The sequence below is a fragment of the Macaca nemestrina genome, chromosome 1, assembly GCF_043159975.1.
Source record: "Macaca nemestrina isolate mMacNem1 chromosome 1, mMacNem.hap1, whole genome shotgun sequence".
NCBI classification, from domain to species: domain Eukaryota; kingdom Metazoa; phylum Chordata; class Mammalia; order Primates; family Cercopithecidae; genus Macaca; species Macaca nemestrina.
Window position 1 is genome coordinate 183691546 of NC_092125.1, and position 21259 is coordinate 183712804.

At 35.4% G+C, this 21259-nt stretch overlaps 1 protein-coding gene across 13 annotated transcripts in view; it reads left to right on the forward strand.

Moving 5' to 3' along the window:
* Positions 1-21259, forward strand: part of LOC105495012 (BEN domain-containing protein 5) — a 1475945-nt gene that overhangs the window by 42476 nt on the left and 1412210 nt on the right. The gene's annotated exons all lie outside the window — the stretch shown is intronic.

Here is a 21259-nt window from a genome sequence, read left to right on the forward strand (position 1 = left end):
ATGTACTACTATTAATTTTATGCAGTTATGATTTAACACTGCATTTTTATAATTGCTTACATTTTTTCCTGTGAATATACCATGTAAGGTCTTTAACAGTTTATAAGTTTTGATAAATTTTAACTTTTTATAACAAATTTGTATATATTTTATGGTAGTAAATTATAAAAGATACTTGTATCTACTTATATTTTATGCATTAATGGCATACCTTTTTCTTAATTTAAAAAATAGTCTAGGCCACATTGTTCATCTATAGGTTTTTAAAAAACTGTCACAAATCTTCAAAAAAATTTTCAATATACTTACTGAAAAAAATCTGTGTGTATTGTACCCACACAGTCCAAACCCATGTTGTTCAAGGGCCAACTGTATGTTATTTTTTGAGCTTTCTAATGGCTCACATGTGTTTTGTTAAAAATTTAGATAATACAGAAAATATGAATAAAATAAAATCACCCAAAATACATTTTCTTTAGTATAACCACTGTTAATATTTTGGTATATATTCTTCTATTCCTTTACCCATGCATATAAGTGTCTGTATGTGTATACACAGTATATCTTAAAATGTACATTTTAACTAAAATGGTATATGTGTACTCATTTGTAACTAGTTTCTGGAAAACATTTACTTGTTTATTTTGAGTATCTTTCCATATTCTTACATTGTAATCATGTTTATGACTGAAAGTTCTCTATAGTTTGGATATACTACAACTACTGTAACTACTATTTTAAATTGTCCCTATTGATGGGCATTTAGGGCTTCACAGTTGTACCTTTTATAAACAACCCTGAAATAATTATTTTTCTTGTTTATTTTAGTGATAGGGTCTCTCTCTGTTGCCTAGGCTAGAGGGCAGTGGCACAATCATAGCTTACTGCAGTCTTAAACTTCTGGGCCCAAGTGATCCTCTGGCCTCAGTCTCCCAAGTAGCTGGGACTACAAGTACATACTACTATACCTGGCTATTTTTTTTTTTTTTTGTAAAGACAGGGTCTTGCTATGTTGCCCAGACTGGTCTCAAATTCCTGGCTTCAAGCAATCCTCCTGCCTTGGCCTCCCAAAGTTCTAGGATTACAGCTATGAGCCACTGCATCTGACCAATTATTTGTGTGTGTGTTTGTGTGTGTATAAACAAAAAGCAGTGGCCATCAAAGTTCCAAAAGAAATTATTTTCAACCTAGAATTCTATGTCAAGCCAAATTTTCAGTCAAATTTGACAATAAAGTCATTTTCAGGCACGTTGGAAATCAGAATGTGTATCTTTGAGACATCTTATCTCAAAAGTTGCTTAAGGATATATACCAGCAGAATTAAAGAGAATATGCAGAAAGAGAAAAGTAGATTTACTCTCAGATGATAGTGAAAGAAAAATGGAAGATAATGGCTAGGCAGCAGGCCTAATCATGATCAGTCCTGATTAGAGCAGAAAGATAGAAGGTTATTGGAAAAATACCTTTGAAGAAAAAAGGAATATCCCTAACCATCTATGCAGTGGATGGATAGGCTGAAGTTTTGTGTGTTTTTTTTGTGTGAGAAAAATTAGAAAGCCAACTGAAAACAGCAGAAATAAAATAAATGTAGCACAAGTAATATTTTAAAATGAAGTGAAATAAGATGTGGTATTATTTAAAGCAATTGTTGGAGGGTGAGAAAAGAGAACACATTTTACTGTTACACAAAAAATATTCTCCTTCAGATGGTCTATGGGCTGTGGCATTGGAGCCATAAAAAAGGAAATGCTATTCTAACATACTGTCTGGTCCTGCAGTGGACTATTTTTCTGTTTTAAATGGTGTCGATTGATTTATAATCAACTTTTAGACATAGCATGAATTTGTATTATGTCTACAGAAGATGATATAAAAGTAGAATAGTTTAAAATGAGAGTTGAAGCTCGTGGAAGATGGGAGGTGAAACCCAAGGAAGATGGGAGGTGAAGGCCATGGAAGACGGGAGGTGAAGCCCACGGAAGAAGGGAGGCGAAGCCCACGGAAGAAGGGAGGCGAAGCCCACGGAAGACGGGAGGTGAAGCCCACGGAAGAAGGGAGGTGAAGCTCATGGAAGATGGGAGGTGAAGCCCATGGAAGATGGGAGGTGAAACTCACGGAAGACGGCAGATGAAGCTCATGGAAGACGGGAGGTGAAGCCTGTGGAAGACGCGAGGTGAAGCCCATGGAAGACGGGAGGTGAAGCCCATGGAAGACGGGAGGTGAAGCCCATGGAAGAAGGGAGGTGAAGCTCATGGAAGATGGGAGGTGAAGTGAATGAAAGATAGAGGGAAGAATAAGGACGTTATCTTCATCTGACAGTGAAGAGAGTTGGAAAAGCTATTAGTGTTAAGAAACAAGAATTAGAAATATGAGTTAATATTTATGTTTATAAAGGCAACTTATAAAAATATTGGCAGAGGGAGGTATGTGTGTATATTGAGTAAATTGGCTAAAGCCTAATCTTTGACAGAAGGATATCATCACAATGTATCATCTAAATTGATAAGTTAAGAAATTGAGATGGATACATACTATTTAGAGATACGGAGGAGATCGTTTTAGGAGAACTGAAGTCAGAAATGGTTGAAAGAGGACTGGGTCAGGGATGGAGAAGAGTGGAGCTGCCTATCAGTATTTTAAAACTATATATATATATATATATGTTTTGCTTGTTAAAATTACAAAGTAGCGTAGGAATTTTATATTCTTTAAAGGATTGTTTGACATCATTACAAAGCTCTGTGATGCTGATGAAATTTTGTAGCACAAGTTTAAGTAAATCTGGAGGTACTTTATTTTGAGCTTTTCAAGCAGTAATACTACAGGAGAAAGTATTCTCTATACTTAATAAGAAAATGGCTCAGGGTTTCCAAAACTGAGGACAGTTTTACCTGAATTACAAAGATGAGAAAAATTGGCCACCCAGTGATTTTCTTTGTTAGAGATAGTTTCCCTTTTTCGAACTATCATGGTATTTTATTTATAATCTCTACTAGGATACTTATCAATATCTATCTAGTGTAGTTATTTATATCAATATTCATTTTAACCCCCAAAAGGCATGGGTACAGGGAAGCCATTGATATGGGCCAATAATGCGACCAATCTACTAGAATACCAAATACATTGAGAAAAGTGCTATGCATATGCTTCAACATAGAAAAGATGATCTGGGAAGACTTGTCTGAGGAAAGAATAAATGAACAAAAATTCTACAATTCAAATTAAAAAGACAAATAATGAGAAATTCTAGTTGTTAGTTGGCTCCATTTTCAGAAGCCCTTCCAAAATGAAGCCTGTTTGTCTCCTCTAATGTGTCACATAGAAGGATCTGGTGAAATTAGCAGGTGGCTGGGGTGAGCCCAGGTAGGTCAGCTTCACAGCTAGATTCAAGCCAGTTCTCTTAAACAGACACAACTGACACCCCTTACCCTGCCTTTCAATGCATGCATTAGGAAGACTGAAGACATGTTAAATATAAGAAACAAAAGTCAAAAAAAGTTACCATGGCTTTACTTTTTGTTTTAGTACTTGCAGCAGCAGTAGTAGGAACAATAATGGTCTTAGTAGTAGTAATGATAATAACAGAAGCTATCAGGCAGTGAGCACCAAATGTGCAGAAACCATGCTAGGCATTATAGACAAAATATTGTTAATCTTTCATTGATCTTATGAGGTAGGTATTATCTTTGTTTTATAGGTTTAGAGGGGTTGAGTATCTTGCTTAAAATATTATAGAGTGTAAATATTAGAGCTAGGATTTCAAATGTGGTCTCTTTGATTACAAATTCTGTGATATTTCCAATATGGCAAGTGGTAAGACAGGAGTGTGCAAACCTCAAGAGTCTGGATCTTAGCTCTGTAGGCTGGGAGGAAGTGTTATAATTTTAGATAGGTAGAACCTTTCCTGACTATTTTGTCAAGTCACTTGCTGTGGAATTCCATTGGTTACTTGCTGGCCGTTTTCTGAACATTGATCTGATGTACTCAAGCCTTTGGGGAATTTTTTATACTTGCCCTGAATTTACACCATTTATGCAAAGTGGTAAATTTGCAGAACTGTTTTCACTGCATGCAAATTAGTGCTTTTCCAAGCAGTCGAATGGTACAGAGTTTGTATGAGATTTTATTATGAAATAGAATTTCATTATACCCAACACTACTGTATTTAAGGGCAGAGTTGCAATTAAGTTTATAACTGCCACTGATTTTGCAATGTAAAAGGTATTCTTAATATTTTGTCTTATTTTCTGTAACCATTATAAAATCAAATATGTAAATATGCTTTAGAATAGTAATTGCATTTCAAATTTGAATTTGTTTTATGCAGTTATTTAATCTTAGTTTCATTAAAAGAGAATAGTTTCTATAGCAACTACCACATCATTTGATATCTTTGGAATCTGTGAAATATGGAATACTTTTATTAAAAATGTATATAGTGTATGATGTAGACTTCTATACAGGTTTAGATGTTTACAAAAATATTTCCTGCGTATTTATTTTTTCCAGGTTTTGTGAACTTCATTCTTTCTTTCCAGTGTTTTTTCCCTTAAAAATTTAAAGCATATGTATTTAAAAATAAAATGTCAAAAGAATTCAATGAGGAGGTGGATATTGGAGAGGATAGTAGGAGTAAGTGTGAACTTCTTTCTGAATGAACTCCATCAGCACACATGTTACTTCCTTCTAGGAGAAAACCTGTTAGTTTATCTCTTTGGAGATATCCTATTAGGGTCATGAAAATCATTTCTAGAAAAAGATGATGACATGTTATAGCATCATGAGAACTACAGTTAAAAGAAAATAGAATGCTACATCATCAGTACCAGATTTCTGTTCCTAGGGTTTATTAATACTTTGATTTTTAAAAATGCAGTGCTAAGAAATACACACTGCTCTTGCCACTTACCAGCTGAAGAAAGACTATTTCCCCGCTTGAGAATAAATATTGCTTTCTGAAATCTATTCCTTGAAGTTCTCTTATATTTGGCCTCATTTATTTCAGTGGCTTTGTCTAAGTTATAACCTCTCATCATTGCTAAACATTTCCTTAAAGTTAATGTCCTCCATTTATTTGTATTTAGTTATTATGGTCTTTTATAAATCACCTGGTTTTACCATACATATTTTATTGATTAATATTTTCTCATAAGTCACTCTCATTTTTTCTCACAATCAATTCTGTTTCCCCTCATTGAGCTTCCTCTAACTTGTCTACGTGTTTCTGGTAGTATGAAGCACTAAGTTGAAAGCAATGAAACTTTCTTATGTATCATAGGTCTCCTATCTAATATTCTTTTTAAGAGTCTAATCAAATCTCAAAAATGTGTTTTAAAGAGTCCACTTAAGATGCCTTCATAAGACATATTCTTGCAAGTAATATATAGAAGTTAAAAGTAGTAATAAGAAAGTTGTCTTTCTTTCATGAATAATTTTGTTCTACTCATTTGTTTTAGTGTTCCAATAAATAATTATTTCTCCACTGTCTAGTACTTTTAAATGTCTCTTATTCCCTTCCTCCACTCTGTTAAAATCCTCAGTACACTGAAAATTCAATAAAATCATGTTAAAGTATCATTAAAAAATCCTTGTCCTATGCAGGGCACTTTCTGTAATGCTCTTAGGAATACAAGATAGAAATGTAAATGATTGTATAGGTCATATATATAATGATATACAATATATAATATAATGATATATAACAATATCATTTCTATATAATATACAATATCATTGATATACCATATATTTATGATATATAATATATGTTTATAATAGATAATCCATATATAACAATATATAATTACATATATGTAAAATAGAGAAATCAGGTATAATATTTTAAAACATTCTCATACTCTTACATGTATACTCTAAATTAGTATTTCCCAAATAATTTTTCTGCAATTATGGAAATGATCTACTGTATCTGAACTATCTAACACAGTAGCTGCTAGCCATGTGTAGCTATTGAGCATTTGAAGGATGGCCATTGTGACTGAGGAACTGAATTCTAAATTTAAATAGTCACAGGTATGTAGTAGCTACCATATTAAACAGCACAGCTCTAAATGATTAGAATTATGATCAGTTTATTAGCCAACCTGTTCCACCACGGCTGCTGTTTATGGTTGTGCAGGTGGTTTACTTTACAAGGGGTTGCAGACAAGGGGTGAGTAAGGGCTAAAACCTAGCTTGTGTTTGGCTTGCCAACCTGTGAACCCTGGCAAAGATCTGTATCCATTCAAAGGGCACCTGTCTCTAATTCATACAAAGGCACCTTATGGGCTGGCAGTGGCTCTGTGTACCACTATCAGGTGGTGGTTTTCACTTCAGATCTTGGTTCTGTCACTTAATGGCCATGTGATCTTGGGCAGGTTAGTAACCTCTCTGGGCCTGATTTCCTCCTCTATAAAATGGAGATAATGTTACTTACTTTATAGAGTTATTGTGAAGATTAAGCAATGTACTAAATGTGAAGTATTTAGAACATATATACAGTAGTCCCCCTTTATCTGTGGGGGATATGTTCTAAGACCCCCAGTGGATGTCCGAAGCATGGATAGTATTGAACCCTATATACACTATGTTTTTTTCTTCTACATACATACCTACAATAAAGTTTAGTTTATAAATTAGGCACAGTAAGGGATTAACAACAACAATAATAAGATAGAACACTTATAACAATAAACTGTAATAAAAGTTATATGAGTGTTGTCTCTTTCTCAAAATGTCTAATTGTACTATACTCACCCTTCTTGTGATGGCGTGAGATTATAAAATGTCTGTGATCTTGAACTCCTAGACCTAAGCAATCCTCCCATCTTGGTTTCTTGAAGAGCGTGGATTACTACTCAGCCATAAAAAGAATGAAATCGTGTCTTTTGCAGCAACATTGATGGAACTGTAGGCCATTATTCTCAGTGAAATAACTCAGAAAACAAAATATCAAATACAGTGGGTTCTAACTTATTAGTGGGGACTAAACAATGGGTACGCATGGATGTACAGAGTGGAATAATAGACATTGGAGACTATGAAAAGTGGAAAGGGTTGGCGGGGGGTTGTGAAGGTTGAAAACTGCCAGTTGGGTACAATGTTCACTGTTAGGGTGATGAGTACACTAAAAGCCCAACTTCACCAGTAGGCAATATATGCATGTAAAAAACCTGCACTTGTACTCCTTAAATATATAAAAATAAATAAAATTTTGAAAAATGCTTGTAAGATGATGAGATGAAGTGAATGGCTCTGTGTCATTCATTTCAGGGAATCCCTTGGTGAAGTCTTCATATAGGCTTAGTACTTTCTGGTGAAACGTTGCCATCAATTGGAACATGTTTTTTTTTTTCTTTTCATTTCTTCCACTCACAAACTTAATGCCTTTTCCATCTTAACTAAGCATTTATCACACATTGTGGCTGTATCCTTTTTAGTTTAAGGTGTGACAGCAAAATTAGCTCAAATTTCTTTTTCTCTTCATAGTTTCACCTGGAAGATTCCTTCTTCCCGCAATTCTTAGTGACCTCACCATGTGATTTCTTTTTTCTTTCCTTATTAAGTTGAGAATTTTCACCTTTTTACTTAAAGGAAGCTCTTTATGACTTCTTTTTGGCATTTTATGACTTCTTTTTATCTGAATTACCAGCATCACTATTCTTGTGCTTTGGAACCATTATTAAGTAAAATAAAGATTGCTTGAACACAAGTACTGTGATACTGCAACAATGGATCTGATACCTGAGATAACTACTAAGTGACTAATGGGCGGGTAACATATAATAGTATGGGTATGCTAGATAAAGGGATGATTCATGTTCCAGGTAGGACAGCGTGGGACTGTGCAAGATATCATTATGCTACTCAAAGAGCATGTAATTTAAAACTTATAAATTGTTTCTGGAATTTTCCATTTAATATTTTTGGACTAAGGTTGACAGGGTAACTGAAACGCCAAAAAGTGAAACTACAGATAAAGGGGAACTTCTGTAATGTGTTCAAAAATTTTATCAATTATGTTTAAATAATCCAATACTTTAATGTAGTAAATTTCTGTAGCATCCTCACACTCATTCAACTTTGCCTACTTTGTATCAGGACAAGGAGATAAAAGGCAAATAATACTCAGTCCCTGTGTTAAAGAGGCCTACACTTGATTAGAGATGAATAGTTTCAAGGAGTTGTATAACTTTTAAAATTAGCTTGCTGTCACATTATAGCTTAGGAAATGATTTGGAGAGTTGAGGTGATAGCTCATCGTTGTTTTGACTTGCATTTCCCTGATGATTTATGATGTTGAGCACCGTTTCGGTTTTGTTTGTTTGTTTGTTTTTGTGTGTGTTTTTTTGAGTCAGAGTCTTGCTCTGTCACCCAGGCTGGAGTGCCATGGTGCGATCTCCACTCACTGCAACCTCCACCTCCTTGGTTCAAGCGATTCTCCTGCCTCAGCCTCCTGAGTAGCTGGGATTATAGGTGTGCACCACCATACCTGGCTAATTTTTGTAGTTTTAGTAGAGATGGTGCTTCACCATGTTAGACAGGCACCTTTTCTTATAACTGTTACCCATTTGGATGTCTTTGGTGAAATGGCTATTCATTTCTTTTGCACACTTTTAAATGGGATTATTTGTTTTTTCACTATTGAGTTGTAGCCATTATTTATATATTTTGATATTAATCCTTTATTAGATATTTGGTTTGCAAATATTTTTTCCTATGCCATAGGTTGCCTTTTCATTCTGTTGAATATTTCCTTTGCTGTTCAGGAGCTTTTTGGTTTTATGTAGTCCTATTTGTCTATTTTTCCTTTTGTTGCTCATGTTTTTGGTGTCAGATCCTAGAAATCATTGTCAAGACAAATGGCAAGAAGCTTTTCCCTTATGTTTTCTTGTTGGTATTTTATGTTTCAGGACTTACGTTTAAGTCTTTACTCCACTTTTGGGTTAATTTTTGCGTATGGTGTAAGATAAGCGTCCAATTTCATTCTTTTGCATGTGGATATCCAATTTTCTCAACACTATCTATTGAGGAAACTACTCTTTCCCCATTGTGTATTCTTGGTACCCTTGTCAAAGATGAATTACCATGTATGTGTGTGTTTATTTCTGGGTTCTCTGTTCTGTTCTGTTGGTCTGTGTGTCTGTGTTTTTATGCCAGTAACCATACTGTATTGACTATGACAGCTTCAAATCAGAATCTTGAAGAGATATCTGCACTCCCATGTTCATTGAATCATTATTCACGACAGTCAAGGTGAGCAGCTTAAATGTCTATCAGTGGATGAATAGATAAAGAAAATGTAGTATATTCATACAATGGAGTATTATTCAGCTTTTTAAAAGAGAAGGAAATCTATTTGCAACAACATGGATGAACCTGAATGAAGGACATTATGCTAATTAAAATAAGCCAAACACAGAAAAACTCATACTTCATAATACCACTTAAATGAAGTAAAATAGTAGAAGCCATAGAAGCAGATAGTAGGTGGTGGTTGCCAGGGGATGTGGGGAGGGGGAAATGGGGAGATATTAGTTAAGGGTAAAAAGTTTTAGTTATGCCAGATGAATAAGTCCTAGAGATATACTGTATAGCATAATGTCTATAGTTAATAATACTGTGTTATATACTTAGAAATATGCCAAGAGAATAGATCTTATGTTAAGTGTCTGTATCATACACACACACACACCCCCCCACACCCACACCCACACCCACACACATACCACACATACACACACACAAAGAGGGCAGGAGCAAACTTTTGGAGGTGATGGATATGTTTGTGGCATAGATTTATGATGATGGTTTCATGAATATGTACTTAGCTCCAACTCATCGAGTTGTATACATTAAATATGTATAGCTTTTTGTATGTCAGTAATACCTCAATAAAGTGGTTTAAAAGAAATACTATTCTTATTTTAACCAAGAAACTCGTCAACCTCTTTCCTATTGATAGTTTAATGTATGTGTGCTCTGTGAATTCAAATACTGTTGCTTGTCAGTCCACATTTCTGAGTACTTATATGTTACTAGAAAGTCATGCTATTCAAAAGCAAATACAGATGCATTTTGGTCATGCGTGTCAGCTTGGGTTATGTTTTGGCTGTATATGACAGAAAACCTTAAAATAACAATCATTAAAACCACAGACGTTTATTTCTCTCTAATGTAAAAGAAGTCTAGAGTTAGGTAACTCAGAGCTAGTTATACAGTGTCACTTTGTCATGAGAGACTAAGGCTCCTTTTTTCTTACTATGCTATGCTGGCCTTCATGCCATCGAAGATGACTGTTGGAGCCCTAGTCATCCCTTTCATGTTCCAAACTGGAAGCCGAATGAGGCAGGAAAGAATGGACAATAGAATACTTGCTCTTTCTCTTTTAAAGAATTCTAGGAATTCAGAATCAAAACTTCTATTTGCATTTAATTGGCTAGAACTTAATTACCTGGAGAAACTTAGCTGCAGTAGAGGCTGGGAAATAAATATTTTAGTAGGCATGCTATCCAAGATTCTGACATTAAGAAAGAAGGTAAAAATGCATAATGAAAGGCAATTTTTAGTTCTGCCAAAACATTAGAATGGGTAAGCGAGTTGATAGTTTTTGGGAAAATCACAAGTGCACTGTAAATAAAGTCACATAGAATTGGCTTTCACTCTGTATATGTAAATATTTGAAAACATGTCACTGCCCCAAATCATTTTTCTGTGTGAAAAATGCAGAAAATCATTGCATTTGTGTATGTATGTGAATGTGCAAGACTACTTTTATGTCCAATGCTTTAAAAATACTATTTTGTTGAGCCATGATAGATTTTTTTCAAGGAAATGGTGATTTTTTGTTTTTTTTTTGAGACACAGTCTCCCTCTTTGTGCCCAGGCTGGAGTGCGATGGCACGATCTTGGCTCACTGGAACCTCCGCCTCCTGGGTTCAAGTGATTCTCCTGTCTCAGCCTCCCGAGTAGCTGAGATTACAGGCACCTGCCATCATGCCCGGCTAATTTTTGTATTTTAGTTGAGATGGGGTTTCACCATGTTGGTCAGGCTGGTCTTGAACTCTTGACTTCAGGTGATCCACCTGCCTCGGCCTCCCAAAGTGTTGGAATTACGGGCATGAGCCACCACGCCCGGCCCTGATGAATCTTAGAAAAATAAAGTATATCCCACGTTCTTGAAAAAACCATGAAAAGTCTATACCCAGCAATTACAAAAGAATAAATATAAGTAGTCAGCAATATGGCATAGTTCTCTGCCTTATTAGTAATAAAAGAAATGTAATTTAAACCAAAACCAAGATGTTTACTCTATGGAGTTAGCAAAAATGAAATGCGTATTAAGGCTTTAAGCTTGTTAGGATGGTCTCATATATTTCTGGCTGTAGTATAAATTAACAGTATAATCTTTATTTTTTATTTTTTAATTAATTTTCTGATTATACTTTAAGTTTTGGGATATATGTGCAGAATGTGCAGTTTTGTTATATAGGTATACACATGGCATGGTGGTTTGCTGCACCCATCCATCTGTCACCTACGTTAGGTATTTCTCCTAATGTTATCCTTCCCCTAGACCCCCACCTCCTGACAGGCCCTGGTGTGTGATGTTCCCCTCCCTATGTCCGTGTGTTCTCATTCTTCAGCTCCCACTTATGAGTGAGAACATGCAGTGTTTGGTTTTCTGTTCTTGTGATAGTTTGCTGAGAATGATGGTTTCCAGCTTCATCCATGTCCCTGCAAAGGAAATTAACCCATCCTTTTTTATGGCTGCATAGTATTCCGTGGTGTATATGTGCCACATTTTCTTTATCCAGTCTATTATTGATGGACATTTGGGTTCACTGGTTATTAGAGAAATGCAAATCAAAACCACAATGAGATATCATCTCACTCCAGTTAGAATGGCGATCATTAGAAGTCAGGAAACAACAGGTGCTGGAGAGGATGTGGAGAAATAGGAATGCTTTTACACTGTTGGTGGGAGTGTAAATTAGTTCAACCATTGTGGAAGTCGGTGTGGCGATTCCTTAAGGATCTAGAACAAGAAATACCATGTGACCCAGCAATCCCATTACTGGGTATATATCCAAAGGATTGTAAATCATTCTACTGTAAAGATACATGTACATGTATGTTTATTGCGGCACTATTCACAATAGCAAAGACTTGGAACCAACCCAAATGTCCAACAGTATAATCTTTTTAGATAGCAGTTTGGCAATTCTATCAAGAATCATAAAGTTGTTTACACTCATTGGCTCAGTAATTCCATTTCTGAAAATCTACTTTAAGAAAATAATCATGAATAAGTAAAAGGCTTTATGATAATAGTTAATACTTACTGAGTGGTTGCTTTGTACTAGTGTTGTTCATAACCCTTTACATGATTTTTTTTTTTTTTTTTTTTTTTTTGAGACGGAGTCTCGCTCTGTCGCCCAGGCTGGAGTGCAGTGGCCGGGTCTCAGCTCACTGCAAGCTCCGCCTCCCGGGTTCACGCCATTCTCCTGCCTCAGCCTCCGGAGTAGCTGGGACTACAGGCGCCCGCCACCTCGCCCGGCTAGTTTTTTGTATTTTTAGTAGAGACGGGGTTTCACCATGTTAGCCAGGATGGTCTCGATCTCCTGACCTTGTGATCCGCCCGTCTCGGCCTCCCAAAGTGCTGGGATTACAGGCTTGAGCCACCGCGCCCGGCCTCCCTTTACATAATATTTACAAGACACTTAATGATATAGATACACTGTATTATCCTCCTCCTCACTCCCTTTTTATACTAGATTAAACTGACAAGCAGAAAAGTTAAGAAATTTTCACACTGTTTCACTGCTAAGTGGAGATGGTGGGGTTTGATGTCTGAAATTTGGTACTAGTGTCTGCATGTTTAATCACCACTCTGTGCTGTCTTTCTGTGTATTTTGAGTTTTCAGCAGCAGCATTTACAGAAAGGAATAATACAGGATAGTTAAGAACACTATAGAACTTGCTAGAATTTTATGCATTTATTAAAATGTTCATTTTTGAAAAGCTAGTGTTAATATGTGATGTACTTAAGTTAGATGCAGAAGTAGGATACAATTTTTTGTCAAGTAATTACAATTATGTAAAAATATAACTCTCTGCTTAGAAACTTAGAAAAGAAATACACCAAATTATTAAAAATTATTGTAGGCCGGGCACAGTGGCTCCTGCCTGTAATCTCAGCACTTTGGGAGGCTGAGGCAGGTGGATCACGAGGTCAGGAGATTGAGACCATCCTGGCTAATATGGCAAAACCCCGTCTCCACTAAAAATACAAAAAAATTAGCCAGACATGGTGGCGGATGCCTGCAGTTCCAGCTACTTGGGAGGCTGAGGCAGCAGAATGGCGTGAACTTGGGAGGCAGAGCTTGCAGTAAGCCGAGATCACACCACTGCACACCAGGCTGGGTGACAGAGCAAGACTCTGTCTCCAAAACAAACAAACAAACAAACAAACAAACAAAAAACCAAAAATCATTGTAATAGACTAATGGGGCTCTGGTTGAATTATTATTATTATTATTTTGCTTTCCAAATTGCCTTGAATGAACACATATGGCTTCAATAATGAAAAAAATTTAATAAAATTATTTATTGTAGAATTGTCCAGTCGCTAAACAAAGCTGTCAAAGAAGCAGCCCAACTTCCCTGTTATATTGGCCCTTTTTGTGATCTCATAACTGCTTTGCAATGTGCAATCTTTCCTACAGAAAGGTTGGATAGTGACATCATAGTTATCTGAGAATATGTATAACTTTTGCTATTTATATTAATCTTTATACAGTAGATGACTTAGTAACCAAATGGTTTATTGGGACCTAGAAAAGGAGGGTAAGTGGTACTCAATGTCTTTATTTTGGTTATATGGGTTTTGTTTACTTGCTTGGAGGTTTCAGAACTCATAGTTCAATTAAATGTATTTGGGGAAAAGGGACCATCACTATGAAGAGGTTACATGAAAAGGATTGAGTGCCAGTTTGCCTGATAGTCTTGTGTGATAAGATGGATGTGATGCTTTCTACTCATGCCTCTTCTCAGCTCTCTGCTTTCCTGTAGCTGAAAATCAGGGCTTGAGTGGCCATTTTTTTTTTTATTATACTTTAAGTTCTGGGGTACATGTGCACAACGTGCAGGTTTGTTACATATGTATACATGTGTATATGTATACATATGTGCCATGTTGATGTGCTGCACCTATTAACTCATCATTTACATTAGGTATATCTCCTAATGCTACCCTCCCCCACCCTCCCCACAATAGGCCCCAGTGTGTGATGTTCCCCTTCCTGTGTCCAAGTGATCTCATTGTTCAATTCCCACCTATGAGTGAGAAGATGTGGTGTTTGGTTTTCTGCTCTTGTGATAGTTTGCTGAGAATGATGATTTCCAGCTGCATCCATGTCCCTACAAAGACATGAACTCATCCTTTTTTATGGCTGCATAGTATTCCATGGTGTATATGTGCCACTATTTCTTAATCCAGTCTGTCACTGATGGACATTTGGGTTAATTCCAAGTCTTTGCTATTGTGAATTGTGCTGCAATAAACATACGTATGCATGTGTCTTTATAGCAGCATGATTTATAATCCTCTGGGTATATACCCAGTAATGGGATGGATGGGTCAAATGGTATTTCTAGTTCTAGATCCTTGAGGAATTGCCACACTGTTTTCTTAATGAAGAAAACCAGAGTGAGGATAAGCAAGGTAAAGCATCGTAGTCTTGGGTCACACTGAAGGTAATTACATAAGTACATGGGCATGGTCTGTGTCATGTATGTATGCATACGTAGGTGCTCACCTAGAGAGCATGGGTTTGTGAACAATTGATAGGAGACAATCATTGATTTCCGTGGAGTTGGATCTTCTTATTGTTAGCCTGATAATAATGTAATAATTTCAATAGTAATAGCATAAAGAGGTTAGGTAACTTGCCCAATCATGGATACAATATGTACTCATGTGGGTTTTGAAATTCAGGTTTGTCTAGCTCCAAAGCTTTTGCTCTTTCTAATAACTAATCAACAGTTACATACTTGTTTAATTTGTTCTTTATAGTAAAATATGTTTTATGTTCATATTCAACTGTTCAGGCTTTTCACTTTAAATTATAAATAAAAATGATCTAATGTCCTAAATGAATGTGTGGGAGAGGTCAGTTAAAGTCATCTTCACCATAGTCAATAATAATCATTTTGAATGTTTGGACTTTTTTCTAGAACATTTTTTTTCCTGGACTTGAATATCAATTTTGAAATCAGGTTCTATATTAAAGAAATGGAGACTTACTCATTTTTTAATGACATAATACATTGTTTTAAAATCTAATAGATAATTATCTACTGTTAAGTCATCTTAAAATGGATGATTTCTGTAATAACTGTTTAATCAATGAATATTACGGTATCTAATAAAGCACAGAGAAAAGAATGGTTGAACTCATATATTCTGTACACTCCTGACATCAATGATTATAATATTAGCCATCTAGAAAATAGATTCTTAGAGATAAAAATCTTAGCAAAAATCACTACTATTGCTACTTCTAGTACTCTTAGTTTTAGCTAAATATCTTGATCATTTACAATGTCTTCAGGTACTATGTTAAGGCTTTTACATACATTATACTGTTTAATACAGCAACTGTATGAAGTTGGTATTATTACTTCCATTTTATAGATGAGTATCTGAAGCCTAATAAGATTAAGTAACTTGCCTAAGATTATTCAGTAAATGGCAGATGAAGGACTTAAATCCAGGTCTGTCTTAATTCAAAACTTAGGTTTCCATTCTTCACCATTACATTGTATGTAGATGGTATCTGATCTATAGGATAGATTCTCAATGGTAGGATCACAGGCTGGAAGGAAGAATCCTGAATCTGCACAAGATCATACTTGGTTCTGTCAACCAAGATGAGAGAAATTAAATTTTAATATAGAGAACAATATGAATGATATTTGGACCCTTGAAGTTAGCCTTTTCTTTAATTCAAAATTTCTTTTGTAATTATTTTTGCATGAGAAACAAAAAACATTTTTCCAGTAGATATATGAGTTTTTTTTTCTTATGACACTCAGCTTTCCATTCCACTCTTAGTTATTATTCCATTGCATTTTTGAAGAACAGTTTTTGAGGGGAGAAGGGAGAATTTAGCTTAAAAAAATCATGGTTCTTTTTACTTAGGTGACAAAGTCTGCATTATAATTTCTGCTCTTTCCTGGAATATATAGTCAAATTGCCAAGTTTAGTTATGTACCACATATTCACTGGCAGTTGGAACATTTCCTTTGTAACCTTTTGTTCTTTTTCTTTGTAGTTGATAGAAAAATAAATTCTAACATTCAGAACCCTGAATTCAGTGTTATTTTCAGAAATCTCAGGCAGCAAGGTATATATCCAACATGAAAAGAAACCTTTGCCCTGACTTTGGTCCTGAAGTGGGCCTATGTTGGAATATTTTATTACTCTGAAACTAAAGCTGAATGAATATCTTAAGTTGTTTTGTTGGGAGCTAGCTAACTGATGAGTACTGCAGCAGTTCAAATAATTGCCTTAGCATCATGTTAATATTGAGATACAGAAAAAGAGTTAGGTTTTGCTTCTTTGGTGTTCCCAGTTCAGGCACTAGCCTTTGGAGTAGGGGAGTGAACAGACATGATGACAACTAGCAAACACTCACTGCTTCTGTGCCTCTTGACTTTATTACATGATTGCATACTTAACAAGACGAAGGAAGAAACTATACTGAAGACACATGGGAATCTGGGGCAAAAGGAAACTACTGTGGATTCTCCTCCTCTGTATTTTACATTTTCTTTGTAAGTGTTGCAGTTTTCCAATACAATTATTTTTGTTACTTGTTATAGTCTGACCCATACTTACATTTCTGAGAAAACCCAACAGACAACTATGTTTGGGAAGTATATGTATATTCAGTTTTATGTTCTTTATCCAGAGAAGCCTGTGATGGGAACATGGAACCAGAAGATAACCAGTCTCTTTGATTGATGCACAGGGGAAGGTGTCATGATTTGATGCAAATTATCAACTGGACAATCGGGAAGTCTGGATTTCATTCTTGTCTCAACCAGTAACTACTTTTATGACCTTGATTTAATCAATTTATCTCTCTGAGCCCTACTTTTCTTCCCTTGTCAGATTAGGGAGTTAGACTAGAAGATCTTATAGGTCCTCTTTAGCTCTAAAATTCAATGATTTTAAGTGACTCACAAATATTCATGTAATAATTGTCAAGTAAATTACTATATTATCCATTTTAATCCATTGTTTCTAAAAATGTGTGTGACCCCCTAGGCTATGAATTTCATGAGGCAAAAACTGTTTGTCTTCACTTACCATTGTATTCTAAACATCCAGCACAGTGCCATAGTAAGATCTCACTAAATATTTATTAAATGAAAACATAATTAATTAGTTTTATTACCTGACATTTCATGTAGTGGAAGGTTAGCTACAATACAAGATTCCCTAAGATAACTTCATGCAGATGACATGGGCTTTCTCAGAGGTAATTTACCATGAAGCAGTTGATGAAATGATGCCATTAGAATCAATTTTTCAAATGTGCCCCACACTTAGAAAAAGTATTTTATTTATCCTGATGTAAGCTGCTGTTACTAGAATTGGGAGCTTTTAAAACTACCACAGTAAATGGAAAAACTTTACAAGACATCATGAAAATTAACCTATCAGGAAGTCAGAGCAAAAAGAGTTTTAGATTAGTTTTATTAGACAACTTAATGAAGGGATTGATGATCTTGGAATTCATGCACTCTATACTACACAGCATGATTCCCTCTTAGGGAACTCTGTGGGGACAGGTCTAGTCTTTTCTGCATTATGTAAAATTACTAGACCATTAAGATGTTTAATGCAGGTTAAAATTAGTAGTCTTCTTTTCCCCTGTATTTCATGAAGCAGCATCTGAGCTTCTTCTCTTTTTTGTTTTCAAATATCTAGTCTAAAGTCACTAAAGAAGAGGTTTAGAAGCTTTCACACAAAATATAATTAGTACTTGATCTCCAAAAGAATTCCAGAGAATGAGAAGAAAGTTATTTCCATATTTTCTGGATAGTGTTGATTTTCAACATTTCAAATGGGCTGTACACGAAACTATTTATAATATCTTCCATTCCTTTGTGGAACTAATTTTATTTTGTTTGTGCCAAAGTTGTTCTTTCCAACTAGTTACTAGTTGTAACTAGTATATTCTGTTCCTGTTCCTCCTGAGACTGCATATATTCTAGTTACTGACTGAACCATTATTTAGTTGATTGTTGAAGCAACTGTGATTGCTCTGGAATCTAATTAAAATGCATATTGGCGTACTTTTCAAGAAAATTATCTTTACTGAACTATTCAAAGCATCTTTTATTACAATTATTTTTAATAATGGTAGAAAGAACAGTCATAGTAGAAGCAGTAATGGTATTAAAAGTAATAGAAAAGTCCTAAAGAACAAGTTTGATTGATTGAATGATTTTATTTTATGTTTTAGAGAGTGTCTTGGTCTGTTGCCCAGGCTGGAGTACAGTGGCATGATCATAGCCTATTGCAGCCTCTAAATCCTGGGCTCAAAGTGATTGTCTCCCCTGAGTCTCCCAGGTAACTAGCACTACAGGTGTGCACCACTAAACTTAGATAATTTATTTTTTGTAGAGATGTTGCCCAGGCTGGTCTCAAACTCCTGGCTTCAAGTGATCCTCTTGCCTCAGCCTCCCAAAGCGCTGGGAATACAGGCATGACCCACCATGTCTGACCAAGAGCAAGTTTTAAAATAAGTGTACAAAGAAGGCTAAAACTTTATAAAATCTACCTATTTTCTATTTTTATCCCATTCTACTACATGGATCGTTCCAATATGCGTATCTAATTATATCTTTCTATGGCCTCTAAAACTCTTTGGTGACGCTTCATCAAATTCAATGTAATCCATCTTCCTCAGCATGGTACAGAAGATGCTTTGTTATTCCAAGTACACATTTTCAATTTCAGCACCTACCTTTTCATTTTGAACTTAACACTCTATTAAATAATGAGTGTGGCTCACAAATATTCATATGGCTCACAAATATTCATGTAATAATTGTCAAGTTCTCCACTTATTCTGTGGCCTTTTAGATTTCTGTACTACAACACAGTGCATAAGAGACAAACGTACTTACTCGCAAACCTACTTATGAGCTACATGACCTGAAAATTACTTTCCTTTTCTGAGCTTCACATTTGTCACCTATAAAATGGAGATAATACCAACTTAAAAGTTTAAAAATTAAATAAAAAAATTTTAATTGGCACATGATTGTACTTATCCATGAGATACACAGTGATCTTTTGATACATGTAATATATGGTGATTAGATCAGGGTAATTAGTATATCCATAATCTCAAATATTGATTGTTTCTTTGGGAACATATTATAGCCTCCTTCTTGCTATTTTATACTGTATAATATATTATTTTTAAGAATAGTCATCCTACAGTGGTATAGAACACAAGAATTTAATCTAGCTGTAATGTTTTATTACTTTATGAAATCGCTCTCATCTCTCCCCTTCTCCCTACCCTTACCAGCACCTAGTAACTTCTGTTCTACTTTTCTTCTATGAGATTAAAATTTTTTTTAGCTTTCACATATGAGTGAGAACATGTGGTGTTTAATTTTCAGTTCCTGGCATATTTCATTTAACATAATGTCTTCCAGTTCTATCCATGTTACCAAAAATGACATGATTTTATTCTTTTTTATGGGTAAATAGTACTTCATTGTGTGTATGTATATACACTGCCTTTTAAAAATTTTTACTTTAAAACATTTATTTTTGGTTCAGGAGTACATATGCAGGTTTGTTATTTAGGTAAACTGCAGGTCATGGGAGTTTGATGTACAGATAATTTCAGCACCAGGGTCATAAGCATAGTACCCTCTAGGTATTTTTTTCTGATCCCCTCTCCTCTCCCACCCTTCACCCTCAAGTAGGCCGCAGCGTCTGTTGTTCCCCTCCTGGTATTCATGTATTCTTTGTTTAGCTCCCACTTAAAAGTTTGAACATGTGGTGTTTGGTTTCCTGTTTCTATGTTAGTTCGCTTAGGATAATGGCCTTCAGCTCCACCCATGTTGCTGCAAAGGACGTGATCTCGTTCTTTTTATAGCTGCATAGTATTTCATGGTTTATATGAACTACATTTTCTTTATCCAGTCTACCGTTGATGAGCAGTTAGGTTGATTCCATGTCTTTGTTGTTGTGAACAGTGTTGCAATGAACATATGTATGCATGTATCTTTATGGTAGAACAATTTATATCCCTTTGGGTATATACCCAATAATGGGACTGCGGGGTCAAATGCTAGTTGTTTTAAGTTCTTTGAGGAATTGCCACACTGCTTTCCACATGTTGGCTGCATGAATGTCTTATTTCACTTGCTCATTTGTTTATTAATTCATCCAAGAAATATTTATTAAACAACCACTGTGTTCCAGGCATTGTGCTAGTTGTACATTTTCAATTTCTTGGCTTCTTGCCTCTCCCCTCACACTTCATACCTCTGATATCTTGAACTGTCCCTCAACTCAACTTTTCCGTTTCTATGAATGCTGCTATTTTCAGAATATCCAGGATCTGAATTGTGAAACATCTTTGATTTTTCTTTTCTCCTTGTCTCTATTTCTTTTTACCTATGAAATCCTTGCCAGGTGCTGATCAAAACCTTTCAAAAGACTCATAATGCCTGCGGGCACTTCTGAGGCAGCCATTTAAAAAGAGCCTAATAAAACTATATGCCATGCCCTGGAATCAAATTAGACTATACTGCAACTCCTCTTTGAATTTCCACAAATACTATCTGATTTGTCTCTGCTAGTTCCTGACCTTGGTTTCTATTCATAGCTCCTACTCCTTTATTTGCTTTACTTGCCTCTCTCTTGATAACCAGTAACTAGTCAGGCCTAGTCAAAGGTAGAATTTTGATTCTATTTTTTTCTTTTTTATCATGGGTTGCTTTTGATGTTTGACTATTAGAATTTGTTAAGTGACTTTCGCATTTGGTCTTTAGTGCCTCTCTTTCCTCTAAGATGGGATATGAATTTTTTTTTTTACCACTTTGTCAGAACTGATCCATGATCTGCTTTAATTTTCTTTGACATATTCTTTGTATTTCCACTGTGCCCATTCTAGTTAAAACTCTTATTTAATTACACTCTTATTTAATTACA